Here is a 23,502-nt window from a genome sequence, read left to right on the forward strand (position 1 = left end):
ACCAGGGTGACCATGGGGATAAGCAGTAAACAAGGTCATCTGGTCAATGAGTGAATGGGAACAGAGTGAGAATATAGACAAGAATGTAGGAGTTGTGTCCTCCACTTCCAAGAAAAAACGGTGGAAAATAACCTCAACTAATATCACGGAGGAACATAGATATCAAGTCATCTGGAAATATAGAATACAATATTGAGGCTAGGTTCTGTAACATGGAAGATGAGGTGCTGCTCAAGTTTGCATTAGACCTCATTGTAACATATTGATGGGATGGGATGGAGACAACAAGGTCGACCTTGCAGACTGAACACAGGTGCTCCACTAAACAGTCACCCAGTCTGTTTGCTTTCTCTAATGTAGAGGCAACCACATCGTGAACACTGAATGCAGTACACTATATTGGAAAAAGTTCAAATGAATCGCTACTTCACTTGGAAAGACTGTTTGGGTCCCTGAATTGTGGGAAGGGCGAAGAATGAAGGATTAGTGTTGCATTGCTTGTGATTGTAAAGGAAAGTACTCTGGGTGGGGGGAAATTGGCAGCAGCAGCAGAAGAGTGGACCAGGGAGTCCAGGTGGTGGAGTGTCTTTGAAGGTGGCAGAAACTAGCTTATCTCCCACTCTGACTTATAGGCCTGTGGCCTACTGCACTGTTACAATGACACCAAATGCAAGCTTGATGAACAGCACCTCATTTTCTGTCTGGGCACGTTGCAACCTTCTGGACTTGATTTTCAATTCTACAATCTAAGGTAACTTGATTTGTTTGTCTGTCTCAGTCGTCAGCCTCTAATATTGGCATAGCTTTATTTTCCCCCTTTTTTTCTCTAGAAATGGTGGACATGCCCAGCCTCATTTGCTGACAAGTCTTCCTTCTCCACATTTTGCAACTCTTACCATCTTTTATCAATAGCCTTTTGTCTACGTTTTCACTCTCTAACTACTCCCAATCACTAACACTTGCCACCTTAACCCCTTGGTTTTACCCTATTGGAGACATTTGCCACCCCCCCCCCCCCCCCCCCCCCACCCAATCATCCCTGCAGTCTAAACTTTTGTCTCCTTCTCAATTCTAATGAAGGGTCTTTGACCTGAAACATTAACTCTGTTTCTCTTCCCACAGTGTGGCCTGACTGAGTAGAATTTTCTGTTTTTATTTTAGAGTTTTGCGATTTTTAAAATAATTGTCATTGGTAATTTCCTCCTCAACTGTAAGGGTGCCATCCGGTGGTTGAGCCAATAATTTGTCGTGAAGACCTGCTTGGATTGTAGATCAGTTTAAATATGTTAAGAAATTCAAATTAGTTAATGTTTAAAGCACTGACTAGAATTAATCAGTGCTTTAAAACACAATTTCTGCCTTCTATGCAGTGCCACATTTTGTTTAATCATTGCCTTTAGACTTCAACTTTTTTCATTTAATGGCAGTGTTTTCAGCTCAAAGATGGTGGAGCAGGAGCTTGATAAAAGCAGGAATTGAGAGGAGATGGGAATGTAGGATTTTAGACCCACACTCTCAGATTTAGGAACAGCTTCTTCCCCTCTGCCATCAGATTTCTGAATGGTCCATGAACACCTCTTTGTTATTCCTTTTTTTCCACTATTTATTTTGTAATTTTTCATTGTTACGGTATGTCTTTGCACTATTCTGCTGCTGCAAAACAAAAATTCATGACATATAAGTTGGTGATAATAAACCTGATACTGATTTAGGCATACATCCATGTGGAAGGGTATTTCTTCAGCCCAAAGTTTCTTGTCATTAAATGAGCTAAACACTGAATTGAACCTAACATACAGATTAGCTAAACAGTGGAATTGGATTTCATGTATCCTAGATTATCATAACCAATGCAGCTACAAGTCAAATCAGTCCCCTTAGCACCAGGACTTGTTGATTGCATGTATACATCTGAACAGGTAAAGTTGGTTTTCTGTGTTAGACTTTGGTCTAGTTCTTTGGTCTTTCTACAACTAAGTGCTGCTACAGCATGGCATCTTTTCCATTCTGGATGACTGTTCTCAGCATTAAATACTCCCAACTTGGCTGAAGGCAAACACCTTTACCTACTAATGTACATTCAGAAGAATACCCAATATTCAGATCAGTTTTTCCCCCCATATTAACCACCTTTTTGGTCTCTGAATAAAGTTGCTAATTAATGTGTACCATTATCAGTTTGAAATTATGTGCCCATTGTCATTAAGAACAAAGTTAAAATTAGTGATTTTTGTCAAGGCTTTTGCATTAAAGCAAATACTTTATTAAATCAGATTCAAAATTCACTCTCAAGTTAAAAAGGACCCAGCAAGAGTAAAGTGAGCTATTTGAAAATTGGAAAGGTAACCATTAATTGCTTAAAGTGCGAGTTACTTGTCCTTCAAAACTTTAACAAAGTATTTGTACAATGATATATTTAGTGAAGCATATGAGGTACAGGGATCAGTAGAATATTTATTCTGTATAACTTTTAATTTTACTTGCAATAGCAAAATATGGAGTAAGAGGTCTACATTGGTGGGATTACTTACAAATTAAGGAGTTAATTTATCAAGTGGATGATTGCAAAAAATGTTCCAGTTTAAATTAGACAAAGGAAATGCTCAGCAGATCAGGCACCATCTGTGGAAGGAGAGACACGGTTAATATTTCTAGTTGACCACTCTTCCTGGTTCCAAAGTAGGGTCTGCTTTGTTTTAATCAAGATTTCCAGTACTTGCAGTTTTGATTTTCAAAGGATTCAACAATTTGATAATTTTGATTCAAGGTACTATTGGATTTGACACACTTTATACTTGCATAATTTGAAAGTAGTTATTGGGAAAAGAGATCTTTAAAATTCAAAGTAGAGGAAATTAAAATAGAGGGATATGTGGGAGGAAGGGGTTAGATAGTCTTAGGTGAGGTTTAAAGGTCGGCACAACATTGTGGGCCAAAGGGCCTGTATTGTGCTGTACTGTTCTATGTTCTTATCAACTTTATGCAGTGTCTGCAGTAAATACTCTGTCGAGTGTAAAAGAAATTTCTATGCCAGTGCAAAATCTGATTTAATCCCATCCAGAAAAAGTCATTCTATTGCATCTGTTACATTGATTCACTTCCCCACTAAGCCCTTCATGGTCTTTTAATGAGTGGCAATTTATAGGCAGCTTTGTGATTATGTCCTAATGTCAATTGGGTTCCATATTGAGTATCCTTGGAATCATTTTTCTTGAGACATTGCAGGTAGCCGAGAAAGAACTTGCTTTAAATCACTGCACCAGTTTTTCTCTAAACACACCATCCTTTTGTTAACTAATGTTGGATTTGTTGCCTCTATTGTTTAAAAAGGAAAAATAAAAACTAATGCTTAAAAAAAATCTTAGACTGGGATATTTATTAAATTATGCCCTTGGTGATCTTTATGTAAGGAAAAAGGGGGGTTTGTAAACTCAACAGAGATTCAAAACTGTTGATCAATATTCTGTATGGCAAAGCCTTGACAGAAGCGAGCTGTGGGTTGAATTTAGAAGTGGTTCAATGCTATGACAAAGCTAAATTCAAACAATTCTGACAGACTTAATAATCAATGCAAAATGTGCACAATCTTATGGATGGAGCCATGCCAAATCTGAAAATAGTTGAGTTTGAAAATTATTAATACTTAACTGACATTTTGATGTGTCTTATTAACATGAGGGATGCTGCACAATTGCAGGTATCACTGGGAAGTAAAATAACCATAATTGCTGAAATTACTTTTGATAATTTCAGTATTGATATTTAATGCTCTTGGTCATATTAGTCTGAATGCAGATCTCAAAATGAAGTACTGTACCTCATTTCCATGACATTCCATACAAAACACAAAACTGAATCGAAATGCCCATAAGACTTGCAGGTTTTCTTAACCCCTGGCTCATACTAGCAGGATAACATGTTTTATTAAAAGTTGTTACATGGATTAACACAAACACTAATTTAGTATTTCTAGACCTCAATATACCAGTTCACAGATTGATAGGATACGGGCAGATGTTCCTGTTCTGTACCAAAGCAAATGTTCAGGCAATGAATATATCAAAATGAATATGTGATTGTATCAAAAACTCAGCTGATTTGCAATCAATTTAGTTTAATGCACAAAAATATCGGTAGCTATAATTAGGACCATTAACTTTTCCCTTTTTTCTTAAATTTTGTACAGGCAATGAAATAGCTCCAGGTACAATAACAGGAAAAGCTGGTACAGTTTTCTTGTTTTCTTTGTGGATGGAAACAAAAGAAATCTCCAGAAGGTGGTAACCTGAAATAAATATAAAATGCTGGAGCTATTCAGCAGGTCAGGTAACATCTATGGAGAGAAAAATGGAGTTAACATTTTAGGTTAATAACTTTTCTTTCTGCTTTTAATATTTGGCCAATTTTTATAAGTGTACCCATTTGGCTGTCTTTGCAATACAAAATTAGAATCTTAAAACCTGTAGTTGGTAGAAATATTGGAAAAGGTTGTTTGTCAGATCATTTTGCTGTTTACTTTTAGCAGAAAATAAAATCGTAAAATATTAAACTACAGATGATATGGTTGCAATGGCAACAGGGAACTCATTTTCCATTTTCCTTTGATTGAAGTTGCTTAATTGGATATAATTCTCTATTCCATAACATATTGACTTTAACAAAAAAGAAGGTACAATAATATGCTGTACCGAAAGATTTAATTACAATTTTTAGTAAAAGGCATAAACTACTTAAACAGTGATTTAAAACTCCTGCTAAAACATGCTCTAAATTTGGATCAGCAATCAACAAAATGGGCAGTGGAAAAATTAGTTCTCTAAATCATTATATCAGTAAAAGCAAATGAGCATGGAAGCAAATATCTCAATTAAGCTTTATTTTGCAATGATCTTCCTCCCACCTGTGAAGTAAAACATTTCAACAATTATAATAAATGCAATAATAGAACTGTTAGTGAACAAAACTTCAGTTTTGTAGCACTCCCAAAAAGTGTAATGTCTGCAAAAATGGTTCAAAGTAGAATTTGTGTGCATATCCAGCTGTGATTCCATTTGTGCAATGGACAAATGTTCTCTTATTTCCATCGGGAGTAGCATTTTTGTGAAGGTGAAACACAAGATTTTAATAATTGCATGTTGAAGAGGGAAATGTAAAATAAACTGCATGGAAAATGTTATTTGATTGCATGCAAATTATATTCACCTTACAGTAAATGGAGGAAAGTTGATACTGTATATGTCCACTGCATCTTAGTAGGCTTTCTGTGCCATCCTTTAATAAAGCAAATACAAGAAACAGCAGTTCTAGGAATAGCAATAGTCCATTCAAGAACCTGAAGAGAAAGAGCTGACTGGGCTGTCTTATCCTATGGCCTAGGAGATGGATTAGAGAGTAATTTCACTAACTTTGCATTGTCGATTTTGGGCTGGAATTAATCACAGCAATTTCTACTTATATAGCACCATTAATGTGGAAAAAAAATGTCCCAAATGATGCATAGAAGCATAAGAAGACAAAAGCTGAAACTGAGCCAAAGAAAAAGTATTAGGATTGATTAAAATTTTTGTCAATGGTACATATTTTAAGAAAGGGGTTTAAAAAGGTTTAAGAACGTATTGCTTGAGATGATGCTAATCCTGGATATGCAGCATGAACATGGAACGCAGAGCAGTACAGCACAGGAACAGGCCCTTTGGCCCACCACATCTACTCTGACCATGATGCCAATCCCACCTGCTTGCAAGGTGGGAATCCTCTATTCTCTGCCTGTTTGTGTGGCTGTCTAAATGTCTCTAAACATTGTGTCTGCTTCTACCACCTCGCTGGACAATAGATTCCAGGCACCTACCATTCTAGTAAAAAAAACTTGCCTCACAAATCTTTAAACTCCCACCCCCTCACCCCCCACCTTAAACCTATGCCCTCTAGTATTTGACACGTCCACTTGGGGGTGGAGGTAAAGATTCTATTTATCCTATCAATGCCTCATAATTTTATATACTATCAGGTGACCCCTCAGTCTCCAACGTTCCAGAGAAAACAATCTAAGTTTGTACAACCTCTCCTAGCTAATACACTCCAATCTAGGCAATGTCCTGGTTAACCTCTTTCACACCACCTTCAAAGCCTCCACATCCTTCCTATGGTGTAGTGACCAGAACTGCATACAATACTCCAAATATGGTCTAACAAATTTTTATCCAGTTGCGACGTGAGCTGCCTAGTAATGAACCACTGTAGGGAAGGCATATCAGTTTACTTGGCAGTACTACCAACCAATCCCTAGACATGAGAAGGCACTACTTCTGTGTGGTTTTCTTCAAGTAAAAGACTGTGGAATTGAATAGATGCATCAGTGCAGTTACCAGAATACCGATGATACAAGACTAGGTGGGATAGTGAGTAGGGTGGAAGATGTAGAGGCTTCAAGGGGATAGAGACAAGGTAAATGAGTAGCAGGGTTAATATAAAGTAGAAAAATGTGAAGTTATCCACTTTAGTGCACAAAACAGAAAAGTAGAATGCTGTTTTAAATAGTGAGAAATGGGTAATGCTGAAGTTCAAAGGGACCTCAATTTCATTATACACGTCATAGAAGGCCAACATGCAGGTGCAGAGTGCAATTAGAAAGGTAAATGATATGTTGGATTATGAGGATTGAGTAGAGGAGTAAAGATCCTTCACTGCAATTATATGGGGCTTTGGCAAGTCTGTAGACTATCTATGGTGTTGGTATCCTTGCCTAAAAATGGATATATTTGCTATAGAGGGAATGCCATGATAGAGGTATACAAAATATTAAGAGGAATAGATAGAGTAGTCAGCCAGTGCCTCTTTCCCAGTGCACCAATGCTCAATACAAGAGGACATAGCTTTAAAGTAGTTGGGGGGGGGGGAGGGAGTTCAAGGGAGATATCAGAGGAAGTTTTTTTTTACCCAGAGAGTGGTTGGGGCATGGAATGCTCTGCCTGGGGTGGTGGTGGAGGCAGATACATTGGTCAAATTCAAGAGATTGCTAGATAAGCATACGGAGGAAGTTAAAATGGAGGGATATGTTGGGGGAAGGGTTTATATAGTTTTTAGGTGAGGTTTAAAGGTCGGCACAACATTGTGGGCCGAAGGGCCTTTATTGTGCTGTACTTTCTATGATTCTATGAAGATTCCCTCTACTGATTCCAGACAGTTTTGCCATGTGAGGGGAGAGAGTTATCCAGGTCTCTGTTCTGTAGAGTTTAGAAGAATGAGGAGAGATCACAGTGGCTTCTACAAAAGTTACAGCTGTTGAAAGGCTTGATGCAGGGAGGAATTTAGCATCAGGAGTTACAATCTCAGAATAAAGAGTAGGTCATTTAGGACTGAGCTGAAGGAGAAATTTCTTTGCGCAAATGGTGGTAGATCTTTGGAATTCTTTCCCAGAGGGCACAGGGAAGAAAGAGTAGTGTGTGGCTATGGAAGCTCAGTTGTTCACTTCATTCAAAACAGTGATTGATAGATTTCTGGATTTTGATGGTATCAAGAAATAAGGAGATAATACAGGAAAATAGCATTGAAGTAGAAGATGTGCAATGATCTTAATGAATGGTCCAGCAGGCTCAAAGAGTCAAATGGCCTACTTCTATTCCTGATTCTCATTTGTATTTAATACCAATTGTTAAAAATGTAATTTGACTTGCTCAGTTATTCTAAATCAGTAAAGAGCCTTGATGCAATTGTCTACTTCCTCTGAGTAAAAAAAGAACCACAAAGTTGCTTAGTTTGGCCTTTTTCTTTCACCAGCACTTAATGGGATGGCACTTGCAGAGACTTTCTATTGGATTATCAGATTTGATACTCTTGACACTGGTTGAATATAACTGAGTAAAAATTAAAAAGCAACTGAACATGACCTTTTTTCCCTAGCCAGAACCACCACCATCTGGCATTCAAACCTGTCTGGTTTTTACCTTTCACAGACCTTCTCATTTATTCTCGCTGCTCCTTCCCCATTTCTCTGGAACTCAACATGTTGTACCTGTAACTTTCCCCATATCTGATGAAAGGTCCTTGATTTGAAACACTAACTCTGTTTCTGTATATACAGATGCTGTATATACATCTGTACAGATACAGATCTGCCAGATATTTTAGCATTTTCTATTTTTATATTAGAGTAAAAATCCTGGACTAGATGGATCCCTGTTAATTTCTAGTGGATAAATAATCTAGATGACATTCACTAACAAATCAGTGTCATCGGGTGGTAGGATTGAAAGAATAGTACCATTTAAGCTTCTTCTTGCAAACCATTAAAGAACTGGGGCTGGTATTTCTCTATTGAATTAAAATGTTCAAAGAACAAATGAAAGACTGAAAACCTTTGCAAGTGATCTTAAAGTTTTGAGAGAGTGTCACAATGGTCTATATCTTTACCTTGCCTATTGATTTCAATCTAAATTATTGTTGTCTGTCTGGTTGAAAGGATAACAAAGACAACAAATCCATACTGCTCAGACAAGGGGTTTCAAAGAATCTGAATCCAATATCATTAATGTTGATATTGAAGCTTCCTTCAAGAGAACAAATTTGGCTTCAGCTACTGGCATTCTGAGATCTATCTTCTGCAAATCTTGGTTTATAACCTGAATTAACCTTTCTGAATTGCTGTTGAAATCAATAGAACAAAAACAGCTAAAAACACACTGATTTTGAATTAGCTGACTACGTTTAGTAAAGTTGGAGTTTTCTCCATTTAATCAAACCATCATTCAAGAATATTCAATCAGTCAGCTGAAAAATATACTCTTTTATCCAGTGGCATCAAGGGAAGTGAGGGTAGTATGTGTTTATTCATCATCTGCATGCTTTGTTAAATTTGTTGTCTTTTGGGTGAAAGAAGCTTTCATTCAGGATGTTACAAAAATACAAAAGTCTTTTGGCCAGTCCAATTCATTTTACCCACTTCTGATTTGCTCCAGCTTTTGTAAGGAAAGGTATTGCCTTTCCTTCAGTTTTAATTATTGATTTTAGTTCTGGTTGACTTCAAATAAGAACCATGTTTAATGCTGACTTTTTCTAAATTAGCACACTTTCTCTTTTTTACCAGCTTACTTTTGTGGCCTTGTTCTAGCAGGTGACATTTTCAGCAAAAGATAGATACCATGTGTCCATTAACTTCCATTGAACTATAGATTTGAAGAGTGCCACTTGTTTAGGAATCAGGATTGCCTATCCAGATCTCTGAGAATATCTGCTCTTAAGGATCTCAAATTAGGATTGGGAATGGGCTTCATGGTTTCTCAAGCCTGCTCCGGCATTTAATAAGATAATTGCAACCTCAGCTCCCCATTCCTATCTACTCATGGGAAACCTGCGCCCCTTTGTTTATCAAGAATATTTCTACGTCTGCCTTAAAGTTATTCAAAAATATTCTGCTTCTACCTGCCTTTGAGGAAGAGAGCTGCAAACACCCATGGTACTCTGAGAGGGATAAAAAGTGTCTCACTCTGTTTTAAATAATGACATCTGAGTTTATGCAATGAACCCTAATTCTAGATTCTCCATAAGTGAATGAAATCCACTCTTTGAAGGCCACATTTGTCTTTCAATCATCCCCTCTCACTTTTCTAAGCTCCAGACTTACCTTTCCAACCTTTACCTTGTAAGGCAATCTGCCTATTCCTGTTATCAGTGTGGTAAAACTACTCTAAATTGCTTCCTGCACATTAATGGCCTTACTTAAATAACTGCCTTTTCACTTTCAGCCTGTACTGCTGGCTAGCAGCAATGCGAAAGGAGGAGCCAAATGAATGAGTAAGCTTCTCCCCGTCAGTACATATCCTCTCAATCAAGTCCCATCTTGTGCCTCCACCTGATAGTACATGGAAACAAGGACCTTTATGGCTACATGCTAAAGCTTAAAGGGAGTTTGGAGTGTGTTCAAGCACATTCATGCAGCCCCATGGCACTTACGAAACAAACCCCCAAATACAGCCTAGTTGTCCATTGTCTTGTTAGTATCTTAGAAGGGAGGAAAACTAAGGAAATAAATCCTGACCAAAAATATGTAGGAATTCCAGAGATGGGTTGATGCCAGGTCACTTTTTTTCTGACCATTCCTGCTACCAAATGTGTGATCTACATACCTTTGGACAAAACTGGGAAGGTTGAGAAGTGAATAATGGCATCTGGGCAGCCCAAGATCTCTGTACATTCTACCCTTTGAAAAGAGTAGTAGGGACAAGCCTGGAAACTACAGACACGTGATCCTTACATCAGTGGCAGGGAAGTTGTTGGAGAAGATTCAGAGGGACAGGATTCATGTTCATTTGGAAAAGCAGGGACAGATTAGGAGTCAGCATGGTTTTGTGTGGAGAGATCATATCTCACAAATCTGATTGAGTTTGAGGAGGTAACTCAGAAAATTGATGAAGGCAGAGCAGTAGACAGTCCTGCATGGTAGGCTGGTCCAGAAGGTTAAGGCACAAGGGATCCAAGGCATGTTGGCAAACTTGATCCAAAATTTCCTCGGTAATAGAAGCAGCAGATGGTGGTGACTGCAGGAATCTGTGCTGGGGCCTTTGTTATTCATAATATATTTAAATGACATGGATAAGAACAAAGATGGTTTGTAGACAACATAAAAATTGGTGGAGTTGTAGATAGCGAAGAAGGTTGTCTTGGGATACAGCGGGACATAGATCAGCTGGAAAGTTTGGGCAAAGCAGAAGCAAATGGTATTTAAACCAGACAAGTGTGAGTTAATTCACTTTGGGAAGTCAAATTCTGGTAACTCAAGTAGAGTAAATGTAAGGGACCTTAGGAGCATTCATGTACAGAGAGACCTTGGGGTGCCAATCCATAGCCCGCAGAAAGTGGCATCACAGGTGGATAGGGTAGCGAAGAAGGCATTCAGTAGGATGTGGAAGTAATAGAGAGGGTGCATAAGAGATTCACCAGAATGTCGATGGAATGGTGGGAATGGTGGAATAAGCAGAGACTGGATAGGCTGGGTTTAATCTCACTGGAAGTAGGAGGCTGAGGGGTGACCTGACAGAGGTTTATAAAATTATGCTGGGCATAGATAGGATAGATAGTCAGAGCCTTTTTTCCAGGGCATTGGAATCTAGAACTAGATGGCACATGTTTAAGGTAAGAGGAGAGAAATTTAAAGGAGATCTGTGAGGTGTTACGAGCCGGGTTGCTACTTGGTGAGTGTCCCTTTAAGGCACCTGGACAGTAGTGTAGTAGTATGTGTGTGTGGTTTTATCTGACTACTGCGAGTGAAAAAAAAAGACTATAACTGGAGCGTACTGGCAGTTGCACAGAGAGATGAAGGGAGAGAGAGTTGGTGGCACTGACTGCTGGTCTCCATATCTATGGATGAAGAACAATAGTTGCGACTGTCACTATACAATCCATGTATGGATTTTTGGAGCAATCTGTAGAGTCCACTTTGTCGTTAACCTGTACTGGAAAGCAGGTATATCTGTGGGCAGCCACGTATCGAGTGCCCTCGGTGTGGCAGATACTTTGGAACAAAGCAATGGAGATCTTCAGTGATTGAGGTGTCATATGGGTTCCATTGTGGATCTTGTGGATTTTGTAAATTCCTTCTCTCTACATTCTCTCTACATTCTACTGTGGTTTTCAGAAGCCTTTGCTCATCGTTTTACTTTATGACTTACTGAACTGAACTTTGAGAACTGTTCCTAGACTTGGGGGTTTGGGAACTTGCCCCACACACACACACTTCGAGTTTATTTTGGGGTCAGTGTTTAATATCTAATGTTTTTATTTCTCTCATTATTACAAGTAGTTATTAATAAATAGATTCTAACATTTAAACTTGGCTCATTGTGTTTCTATTGTTGCTGATACGTAACAGAGGTAAGTTCACACAGAGGGTGTTAAATATCTGGAATGAGCTGCCAGAGAAGTTATTGAAGACAGGTACAATTACAACATTTCAAAGGCATTTGGACAGGTACTTGGATAGAAAAGGCATAGAGGAATATGGGCCTAATGCAGACAAATGGGATTAACATAGATAGGTATCATGGTTGGCATGGATGAGGTAGGCCAGTTTCTGTGCTGTACAATTCTATGATCCTGTTCCATTCTGGGGTAATAAAAATCTCAGTTCTAATTCTGAATTCAAGGTCTGTGTGACTGATCATTTCTGACCAAAACTCCAAATGCCTCCACTTTTTTTTAATTACTGTATGTTTTCATGATCACAGATATAGACAAGTTACTTTTTTTCTTGTGTGAATTTAAACCTGTAGAGTGGCTTTTATAAATTATTATTAAACAATTACAATACAAAATAATCCTGAGAGACTAAATCGGTTAATCTGATTAAATGATTTAAATCTATTAATAATTTTCCAAATTTGAAACAAGTATGATTAAGTTCAAATTTAAGAGCTTGGACTGGACATTATGCTCATGTACATTAGAAATTGGAGCAGGAGTAGGCTGTCTACCTTTTGTGCATTCTCTCCCATTCATTAATATGATGGCTGATCTTCTGCCTCAGTGCCATTTTCCTTTATTCTCTTAATGTCCAGAAATCTATTGATCTATTTTGAATGAACGGAAAGCCTTCCAGTTAGAGAATTCCAAAGGTCCACCATCCTCTGAATGAAGAGAAGCTCATCCCAGTCCCAAACAGCCTAACCTACCTACCCTTTATTCTGAAACTGTGCTTCCTAGTCCTAGATTTGTCAGTCAGGGGAACCTAATTCTCTACATTTGGCCTGTCGAGCTGTTTAAGAATTGGATATATTTCAAGGAGATTTCCTCTCATTGTTCTAAACTCTCGTGGAAACGTTTGTGGTCAACTCAATCTCTCCTCATACAGTGAATCCACCTTCCCTGGAACCAGTGTAATGAACCTTCTCTGCACTCCCTCTGTCATAAGTACAGTTTATGCCGGCTGACAGAGTGCTTGGATTACAAAGGGTTGAATGGCCTACTCTTGCTTCTAATTTCTATGTTCTGAAACCTGCACATTAGGACACTAAGTGTCAGTTCTCTTGATAAATTTTAGAGTCATAGTAAAAATTAACTGACTGTGAAGATTAATTTTTCTTCGTAAATGGAAGCAAAGTCACTGCAAGTCCCTTCTGTTGATAAAGTGAGTGATTATGTGGGCTATTTTTCTTAGACACTTTAATTACTAAATACTGGGGTGACAAAGAAGGGGTTGTGAGCTGCAATACTTTCAGTGTAAGGTGCTGTTCTGGTAAAGGGGCTGAAGCAGTTGCTAAGAATACCCTGAGGATGTTTAAACCTCCAATGACCAATTAAAGTGGCTCTTAGTGCTCATTAAAGAGACTTCATACATTTTCATGGCTAGCACTCAAATTAATGACCAGCTGAAAAGAATTAATGAAGTTGTTGGTGGGGATTGTGCAGAGTTAGAATTGTTGATTTTTATTGTGTTCACTGAGAATGGGTTCAATTGGACTTCTTGATAATCCTCAATCACAGAAGGTAAGATAGTGAAAAACATTGTTCCAAAGTCTGATGTTTGTGAGCACTTTTCTATCATAGGTCAGGCACTTTTCAATTCGATGACTATGCAGCACTCTTCTTGCTGTATCTGATATTTCCACAATGTAATCTGCTGGTGGCAGAAGCTGAGATGGATGAATGGATGCTGTGATTCCACAGTGGGCGTTTCAAATGACCTCCTGGGCCATGATGGGCCTGCAGTTGTTCTTCCCTTCCACAGTCATGGGCATGCAGGGTTGCTGCCTGTGGTGCTGTTTTGACTTAGAAGAAAGCAAATGATGATTTTGCAAGTGTCCATTGGCAGGTGTATTTGGGTGTGATGACTTTAATGGCTATGAGTTGTGTCCAAGTTGTGAGTGAGTCCTGTGAAGGATGTAATTGTGTGAGATGTCTGAATGTTGGTGTGTGGTTATTAAGTGAATGGCATGTTGAGGAAGTACAGTTACTGAGAAGTATGAATATAATGTGAGATTGTATTTTAACCACTTATAACAAATTATTAATCATTTTTTTCTGGCACTGGAGCTATATTCTGAGGTCAGAGTTTTTGGCTGTGATCTCATTGGCAATCTTATTCCAAAGAGAGCCCTCTGCCTCTGCTCTGCTATATGTTGGCCCATGCACTACACACTTTAATGGGAGCTATATGAATGGAGACTACATGTACCACTTCAAAAAAAAACTTCCATCAAGTAAGCTAAATATGGAGGTTTCTGGTTAAATGTCTGCTGGCACATCTAAATCATGGTCATCAGCAATTAACCCTAAAACTGCAAGCTTAGAGTAAAGTTAAAGAGATTTGTCTTAGCACAGTGCCCACAGTACCAGTTTTCAGTGTGTGTATGCACATGTACACAGAATAGGATTTGTGATGTGCCTATGCTGGATCTTTGGCAGAGCTTTCCAATTAGACCCACTGTGTTGCTCTTTCCCTATAGCCTTATTTTTGTTTGTTTGTTTATTTGTCTCTGTAGAAAGCCAATTCTATTCTGAGTGTTACTGATCTCTTTCTCTATCTGCAGAGTGATGAGTTTCCTACTCCAATTTTTTTCCTGACTGTACTGCCAATTCCTGTCCAGGGTAGTTGGGGAATGGGTGTAAAGAGCTGCATCCAATTTTGTGTCATCAGCTTCAGGATTTATATTACTTGGTGTAATGCTAAACACCAAACCACAATAATTAATGAACACTTTTGTTGGACTACTATAGAGTTTATTAGATTTATCAAAATAACTACACTGAAACTTTAAAATAGTCTTTCCTGATAGTCACACAAAACTATCATAATAAGGCATTTATAAAGCCAGTTCTCTAGCTGTGGAGATTATCGCTTTGACTATAAAATATATTCTTGATCATCAATAAACCATCTTCATCTATGGTTTCAGTTTGTCATCTGGTGCTGTGAACTGGTACAATATTAAAGGCATGATGAAAGATTCCAGTTTACTGATTATGTTGAGGTGATAGGTTTCACACACTAGATGGATGTGAATGAAGTCAATGAGATTGTTCATGAGGATTCTTAAAGGCTACATATGATACCGCTTCTCTGGGTATTTTGCAGAAGTATTGGGAAGCCTGCCTAAATAGAACAAAAGTGACCTTTTGATACAATGTTAATCTTCCATCTAAATGTGACAAACGTAACTTAAGGCTGGAAGAAGATCTGATTTTTAAAAAAAGGCAAGGCAGTGACCACTTTCACTGCTACAGAAACTGCTTCTGGCTACATTAGGCTACGAGTCTCCATCCGTTCTGGGTGATGTATAGCCTCTAAAGACATTACGGGCCAAAAAATACAAGTAAGACCATCAAATTACATAAAGACTGGAGTGGAACCAAATAACTTCTCTGGTGCTTCATTTCAATCTATTATCTCACTTCATTTTTTTTATTATTTGTCTTGTACCTACCATCAGCAAGGGAATCATTCAGTGATATTCCATGCCACAAAAAAACAAAATTCATTGTCTTAATAAAGTTTTGCAATTACTGCTGCAACAAAGGCTTCTCCTACATGCTATCTCCCACTGGGATACTGCTCATAAACACTATTTCTACAACAACAAAGAATCGTAAAGTATATAAGGAGGCTATTTGACCATCACGCCTGTGCTAGGTATCTGAATGAGCTATCCAATTAGTCCCAATTTCATGTTCTTTCCCCAAAGGCCTACGAATTTTCCATTTTTCAGTATTATCAGTTCTCTTTTGAGCATAAGTGATGCTGGCAGGGTTGTCTGGAGGAGACCATAAAGTTATTTTGGTCACACCCCACTGTTCCCATAGTTGTGCAGCCGAGTGGACTCATGGCAGGAGCAGAAAGCAGATTCCTCGCAGGGTGATTTTTGTAGACTTTTTTTGTGGCAGCAAATCACATTTCTCATTTTTAATATCTTAACAAGTTTTGAAACCTCCTGAAGAAAATATCTCAAAGGGAAATCAAGACTATGATTCTGGACTCTTGCAAGAATGCCTCCACATAGTTATTGGATGAGTAATGGGGTATAAAACCCTCAGTTGCATGCACCAAAAATACTATTAGAGCTGCATTTAGTAATCCATTTCCCAATTTGCTATTGTTTCAGGTGGAAGGATTAGTGACTGAAATGTTAAATTTATCACTTCTCAGATGCAGTCTGACCTGCTGGTTATTTGCAGCACTTTCTGCTTTTATTTCAAATTTCTGGTATCTGTAGCTGCAGCACAAGAATGTGTTTTTAGCTAAAGTGATTGAGGGTGGAACTTTACTGCATGATTCTTAGTGGTAGCGATGCCTGGACCATTGATGACTAAAGAAATCCTGTAAAATGGAACAGTGATTATTATTATCTATGTTCCTTCCCCATGTGATATCCAATTACATAACTAAAAGTACTTGGCATAATGTCTTGGCTTCTTGCAATATTCGCCATTTATCTCCACACGATACTATAGGTATCTTGCACGGGCCTGTCATGATGATGGCCACTCAAATGCATAACTACTTTAGGATGTGACCACAACAATTATTTAAAAACCTTTGTTTCCTCAAGCAATTCAATTTGATTTTTTTAAACTTTACATGTACGTCATGTCTTTTTTTGTTTACAAAGCAAGTGCACTGGCATTAATCTTGTCTTTGCTGAACCATAGGTATGTAGCAGGTCATTACACCAACAGCAATAAGATTATTTAAAAAGAAGCTTGCAGAAAGGAAAAGCTTAAATACAAAAGCATTATAAAAATGATTTCCAACGTCATTGGCTTCCAGCAGTTTAGTCATTTCTAGCATAGTTTATCAAGAGTGTCAGAAATGTTGAGTGCTTTCCTTGTGAAGGCCTCTGGCACTTGAAATTCTAATAACCAGCTGGCTAGACTTTACAAAGTAATGCATCATCATCTATTAAAGCCCTAGGAAAAGAAGAAGAAATTGATTATGTTTTTTTACTAGTGGCTCCCAAAAGAGGATTGACATTAGTATCAGGTTTTATTTAACTCCTGAGTGTTGACAGGCAGCTGGGTAGCATTACATATCTACAAAATGAAGAGTATTTAATCTCCCGAGACTCTCAAGTCAAAATGGAATGTCTAACATGCTGGAAGCTTTTCCCAGAGATGGGCAAAACACAGTGAAGTTTCTCTCTGTTTATTCATTTTGCATTGTTTCTCATGTTAGAAAACATTTGGGTCAATTTTCCATCTTAGTGGAAGCAGATGGCAAATATGCATGGGAGGCTGAATCAGAGGCCTTGGCAGAATTTTACCACCCGCCCCAATTTTGATGAACACCACCAGTGTTATGTCTAGTTGTTGGAACTCTATTCATAATTACACTTGAGGACTCTGATCTATGGCTTGCATTGTGTTATTTTCATACTGTAGACTCTGTGCTGCTGTGACGATGTGCTTTTTATACAGAATGTAGTAGATTAGTGAGTGATGTAGCAGAATAAATACAAATGGTATAATTATGCCTATGAAAATATAGATCCCTATATATTCTTGCTATAATATAGCAATCAATTAGCTGTTCAGTTGTTTGTGGTGGGGTAAGGCTGAAGATTGAATAGACCAGAGGCTAATCAGTGGAAACAGAAAAGTCATCCCCTGAAGGAAAGGTGTTATGTGGTCCCCTGGCTGGTATAGGAGGGTGGCTGGGAGGTCAGGAGTCTCCGTGGGTCCCAGAGGAGTAGTAGCACTTCACCACCTTTTTTTAATATTAATTTGACATTCTTGCTTGATTCTTGACAGGGTGGTGGTGAGGGTGCACATTAGGAGTAGATTAAAAAAGATATCAATAACCAATCTGATTTATTAACGGGTCTCCCACTACAATTGGGCATGAATCTCATCAGTTGCCAAAAGCAACAGTATTAAAATCAGAGTTTGATGGCCATGGAATGGGAAATGGAGTTTCTCGATTTTAACTGCTGACCAGGGAGACCTGAATTTCCCTGGTTGTTTCAGAAATAAATACTCTCATTTAATTTTGTCCTACTGGCACTGATCTGGCCTTGTTTTCAAATTAATCGACAGCGTTTACATTAGTGTTGTTGCAGCAAAAATGTAATAGCTTTTTAATGAGAATACTAAACTTGAGCGATGCCAGTGCAATATTTCAGGGTTGATTTTAGCCAAGGGAAAAGTGTCCAAATTAAGGAAAACTTCCTTCCTGACTGCAGTAATAGCTGGTGAAGTATAATATTTGAGATCCAGTTTTGGATTTTTTTAAAAATCAATTTTAGGCAAGGGATATGGAACCAAGAGGTAAAAGGAGTTGAGCTACAGATTAGTTATGATGTAATTATCTGATGAGACAGGCTAAAGAGGCTCAATAGCCTACATCTCTTCCTCCTAGTTAGATATTAGGATTCTAAGATGGGTAGGTTGGGGTCTTACTTGAACATTAAAATTGTAAAAGTCTGAAATCTGAACCCAATCTACCTTCAACTTGTCCTCTGCTGGGTTTACTGGAGCAGGATAAGACAAGGCCAACCATGCTGCTCCCAGGACACTGGTTGTGAATTTAAATACGTTACTGCATCTTGAAGGCTTTCATCATATAATTGTCAAAATTTGCTGCACTGGAGGACAGCAGACTTACCATCTCCATGCTGAACTTAACCTATCGTGCTTGTTTACCAATGGCTTGCAAAGTTTCTCAAACCTTTGAAAACTTGACAGCTGAAGGGAGATGGGAGGAGCTGCACAGAAAAGCCAAGTCCTTTACAACCCTTCCTGTGAGTTAGGACAAGCTGAAGCACTTCCCCCTGCATCCAACCTCTCTTCCTATCTAATACCTATCGACCACCCTGACACAAACACTCCCAGGGTCAGAGACCAGATCTCCATCTACCCAGATCATAACTCTCTGCCTAGGATTGTGGGTTGGACCTCTCTTGGGGTAATACCTGCTCCTGCAGTCTTTTCCACCCCCATTTATATAAAAGTGGTGCAACTGGTAGAGCTGCTGCCTCACAGTTCCAGAGACCCGGCTTGAAACCTGACCAGTCAGACTGTGTGGAGTTTGCGTGTTCTCCCTGTTACCATATGGGTTTCCTCTGGGTGGTTTGGTTTCCTCCCCCATCCCACAAATATGCAGGTTAAATATGGGATTAATGTAGGATTAGTGTGAATGGATGGTTGATGGTTGACACAGACTCATTGGGCCAAAGGACCTGTTTCCATGCTGTAACTCTCAATGAATCTATGACCTATGTAACCCACCTCTATTAATATCCAGGCTAATGATGTTACACATTTCCTTTACTGCAATTAGTAACATTTCACAGAAAATCACAAAGCTCTTCAAAGTGCTTGTATACTGGTAAATTTAGACTTGCATGCTTTGTTTATTTTAATATTTACCATTGTTGTATATGAATTGCCCTTGTCCTTATTCTTCACGAAAAGGTAAAGGACGAAAGGGGATTAGCAAGCAGTTTCATGTAGTCAGAAGAAACTTGCGTGCATCCTTAACAGCCTTTTGTGCTTTTCATTCTGGAAAGACAACATGGTTATTCATTGTAAACCTTGACTGCCAGAGAATGCTAAAGAGGATGCCTTATTCTGTGATCCATCACCACACAAGGAAAGACCACCTGTGGTAAAATAGCGATTTCATCTATGGAATTGTTTCCTTTATAACAATACTGGATTTAATATCTCCTCAGGGAATTTACATGATGGCTGTTTGATTGTGTTTTCACATTTTCTCCAAATATTAGAGTCTTTTTCTTTTAAAGCTAATACATTATCCCCATAAGCTGGAGTGCTGCCATGGATTTTAATAGCTCCAGCGGCACAGTGGTGCTGTCATTGCGTAAATTTACAGAATCAAAATACTGTGGATGCTGGAAATCTGAAATAGACACTGAAATGCTGTAAAATGCTCAGATGTTCCAGCAGCATCTGTGGATAAATGAAGAAAGCTTTGTGTTGATGACCTTTCAACAGAACTGATGCAGACATTTAAATCCAGGATATGGATAGCAGTCTTTCTGAGATTCTGCTGTGCTTGAAAAGTTTCTAATAGGTGCGAGTTGTTCTTAAATTGGGAAAAATGTTTGCACAAGGAGAACCATGTTCCTAAAGTATGAATGCTCTCTGGTTGTGTTGTCTCTTGATTCACTTTGTTTGGAATTAAACATTGCCAGGGAGGTAGCTGAGAATTAAGACCCCACATACCTGTACTTTTTGTATCTGCATTGAATTAACCATGAAGTATGTAAACTGTGTGATGGGGTCTGAAGAAAATATAAGAATAAAGACACAACATAAAGATCTTCCAGCGAACAATGGAATAATTGGGGTCAGTTCTACAGAGAGATTCAGAATGATGCCGTCAAATGCTATTTATTATTTGATCTAAAGGAATAGAGTACATCATCAAAATGTTGGAAGATTAGCAGCTAATGGTGCTGAAATAACATTATTTCAGTGTACATTATTTATCGAAGTTATTTCAAAAATTGGATTCTCCGAAGAGTCTATCTTAACACCAAAGAGCTCTCTTCAGAACGGGACTGCCTCAACCATCAGGCCCGTGATAGGTTACCCTCACCAATGTTGTTTCTGTCCCACATACTCTGCCCCAGACTGATCCATTTGTTGGATCTACAGCCATTGCCCATTTCTACACTTCCACCCAAAGTGCCCATTCAACATCATTAACATGGGAACTTCCAAAGCACCTTATGAAAGCATAACCTGCCAAAAGTTCACATCAACCTAATGAAGGAGATAGTAGGGGAGATTAAAAGCTTTGAAAAACAGGTAGATTTTAAGCACAATGGTAAGGGATGAGAAAAATACAGAGTGATGGAAGGGTTTGAGCAGGGAATTGCAGATCTTAGGATTGGAGCAATTGAAGACACTGCTGTAACACAGTGGTGAAAGGACTGGTGAATGCACAAGACAGGGAGGGAGCACAGCCTCATGAAATGATGTGAATATACAAGGCTGAGGATTTGAATTGGGGGAGTTGAGTTGCAGAGTCAACGAGATGCAGTCAGTGAGCACAGGGATGACAGATAAACAGTACTTGGGACACGTTAAGATACATTTAGCATTGTTTCATATGACCTTAAGCTTATGAAGGGTAAAGGATGGGAGATCAATCAGAAAATCAGATCAATTGGAATAATCCAATCTGGGGAGGACAAAATGGATGAAATAACAGAAGAGCTGAGGCAGGATGAACAAAATGTAATAAAATAGAGGTGGATGGAAGTAGTATTTTTGGAGTAAGAAGTGAACAGTTGCCAATGAATGGGATAGAATCATTGACCCGTGAGCAGAATCGATGGGGGCTGGAGAGCGACAGAGACTACAAGTTCAATTTTTCCCTTGTGTTATTGGAGGAAATTGCAGCATGGAAAGTTGGACATGCCGTCTGATTGCTCCACTAATCACAGAGCTACCATTAGAGGTGGTGGATAGGCAGGTCTGAGTGCTCAGCACACACGTGGAACTGGTCTTTGGAAACTGGGACAATGAGGTAATGTCTGGTTGTGGAAAGGAAGTGGAGTCAAGGTAGGTCCCTTGGTTAACATTACTAAAAAGAAAATACCTAGTTATTGTTGTTTGTGGGAGTTTGCAGAGTTCAAATTTGCTGTCATGTTTCCAATATTTTACTAGTGACTACATTCAAAATGTAACTCTGGTTTTAACCAGCTGACTTGCCACAGTGCTGTACAAGTTAATCATGACTTCTTTAATTAATAAAGAGGCCACTAATATATTACTGGTGATTTCCTCTGCAGTTATACAAGAAAAAAATCTGTTTAACATATTTGACTCTAGTAATGGAATTTTGTATTTGCCTTAAACCTCATCAATCAGGTGGTTCTTCAAATTATTTTTCTTAGGTGGTCTCTTGGAATCGAGGATAACTTAATTTCACTCCAGTTCTATGGTTCTGAGGTTACTAATGAGGCCAATGTGTGACCCGCACATTTTGCCACAGGTTGGCATAAGGTGCCTGGTGTGATGGGTGGGTGGATAGTTTGGGAGGTGGAGGGCGTACAGTTTCTGCCTCACCCTCTCTTTCTCTTGAAACTTTTTATCAATACTTTCCCCAATCAAAGCTCAGTAAAGTTAAGATGAACCCATCACAATTTTGTAATGTGAAGTCTAGTGAGTGTGGAGACCTCAGTGTGTGAAAATGTGTCAGTAGCAAAGCCCACCGGTACAGTAACATCACCCATTCAGTTTTGCTTTTTGATGAGGCTCAGATTACAGCTTCTACAATAATTCTGACAATGCAGTGTAGAGTTAAGTAGATGCTTGGTACCAAAGGGTCCTGTTTGGCATCAAAAGCAGGACAAAATCACTGGATACACCAGAGGCCAGTGAAGAAGTCTTCTGGTAGGATTCCAGGAAGATGAATGAGGAACAACTGACAGCAATGACAGAAATTGCCTCTCACATTATCCCTTTGCACCTTTCTGTACACTGTTATGAATCCCTACAGAAACAATTCAAAAAGAGTGGATGACTAGGGAAGGAAAGTGAAGATGATGGTGAAGGGGACAATGAGGACCAATTCACCTAAAAGTTCAGCTGCATTTCAGGCATAAAACCACTCCCCATCTTCTCTCTCCCAGCCCCTGCTCCCCTCAAGGTACAAAGTAATGGAACATAGAATAAGGTACCTGATTGTCAAGAAATAATCTGATGCAAGGTGAGAACCAACTCAGGCAGGAGCCATCTGTGCCCCAGGACAACCATTCAGCTGCTGCATTACTGGGTCTCAGGACACACCTAAAAGAAAAGATAAAGAATAAGATTTGATATGAGTATGCAGAGGAAGTAAGGTGAGCAGAATGAGTAAGTTGGTTGTGTGCACTTTCAGCCTTCTCCATTAATAGAATGTGGTGGTTTATATTTGACGATGACCATACATCTTAAATTGTTGTTGAAAGAACCACATTTATGTAATGCTGGCACCGTTGTATAGGTGATGAAGATTGGTATGACCTTGTAAGAGGAATGAGGGTTGATTTTGGACAAGATCATAAGATACAGGAGCAGAATTAGGCCATTCAGCCCATCGAGTCTGCTCTGCCATTAAATCATGGCTGATATTTTATCTTTCAACATATTCTCCCACCTTCTCCTTGTAACCCTTAACCCCTTTACCAGTCAAGAACCTATCAATCTCTGCCTTAAATACACCCAATGATATGGCCTTCACCACCCTCTGTGGCAATGAATTCCACAGATTCACCACCCTCTGGCTAAAGAAATTCCTCCACGTCTCAGTTTTATGGATTCTGATGCTGTGCCCTTTATTCTGATGCTGTGCCCTTGGATCCTAGACTCTCTTACCTTTGGGACAGTCTCTCCACGTCCACTCTATCCAAGATTTTCAGTGTTAAGTAGGTTTCAATGAGATTTCCCATCCTTCTGTACTTCATTGAGTAGAGGCCCTGAGCCATCAAATGCTTCTCAAATGTTAAGCCTTTCATTCCTGAGATCGTTCTTGTGACAAGCATTGCTTGGGTGTCTCCTTACTTT

The sequence above is a fragment of the Pristis pectinata genome, chromosome 13 (genome assembly GCF_009764475.1).
Source record: "Pristis pectinata isolate sPriPec2 chromosome 13, sPriPec2.1.pri, whole genome shotgun sequence".
Taxonomy (NCBI): domain Eukaryota; kingdom Metazoa; phylum Chordata; class Chondrichthyes; order Rhinopristiformes; family Pristidae; genus Pristis; species Pristis pectinata.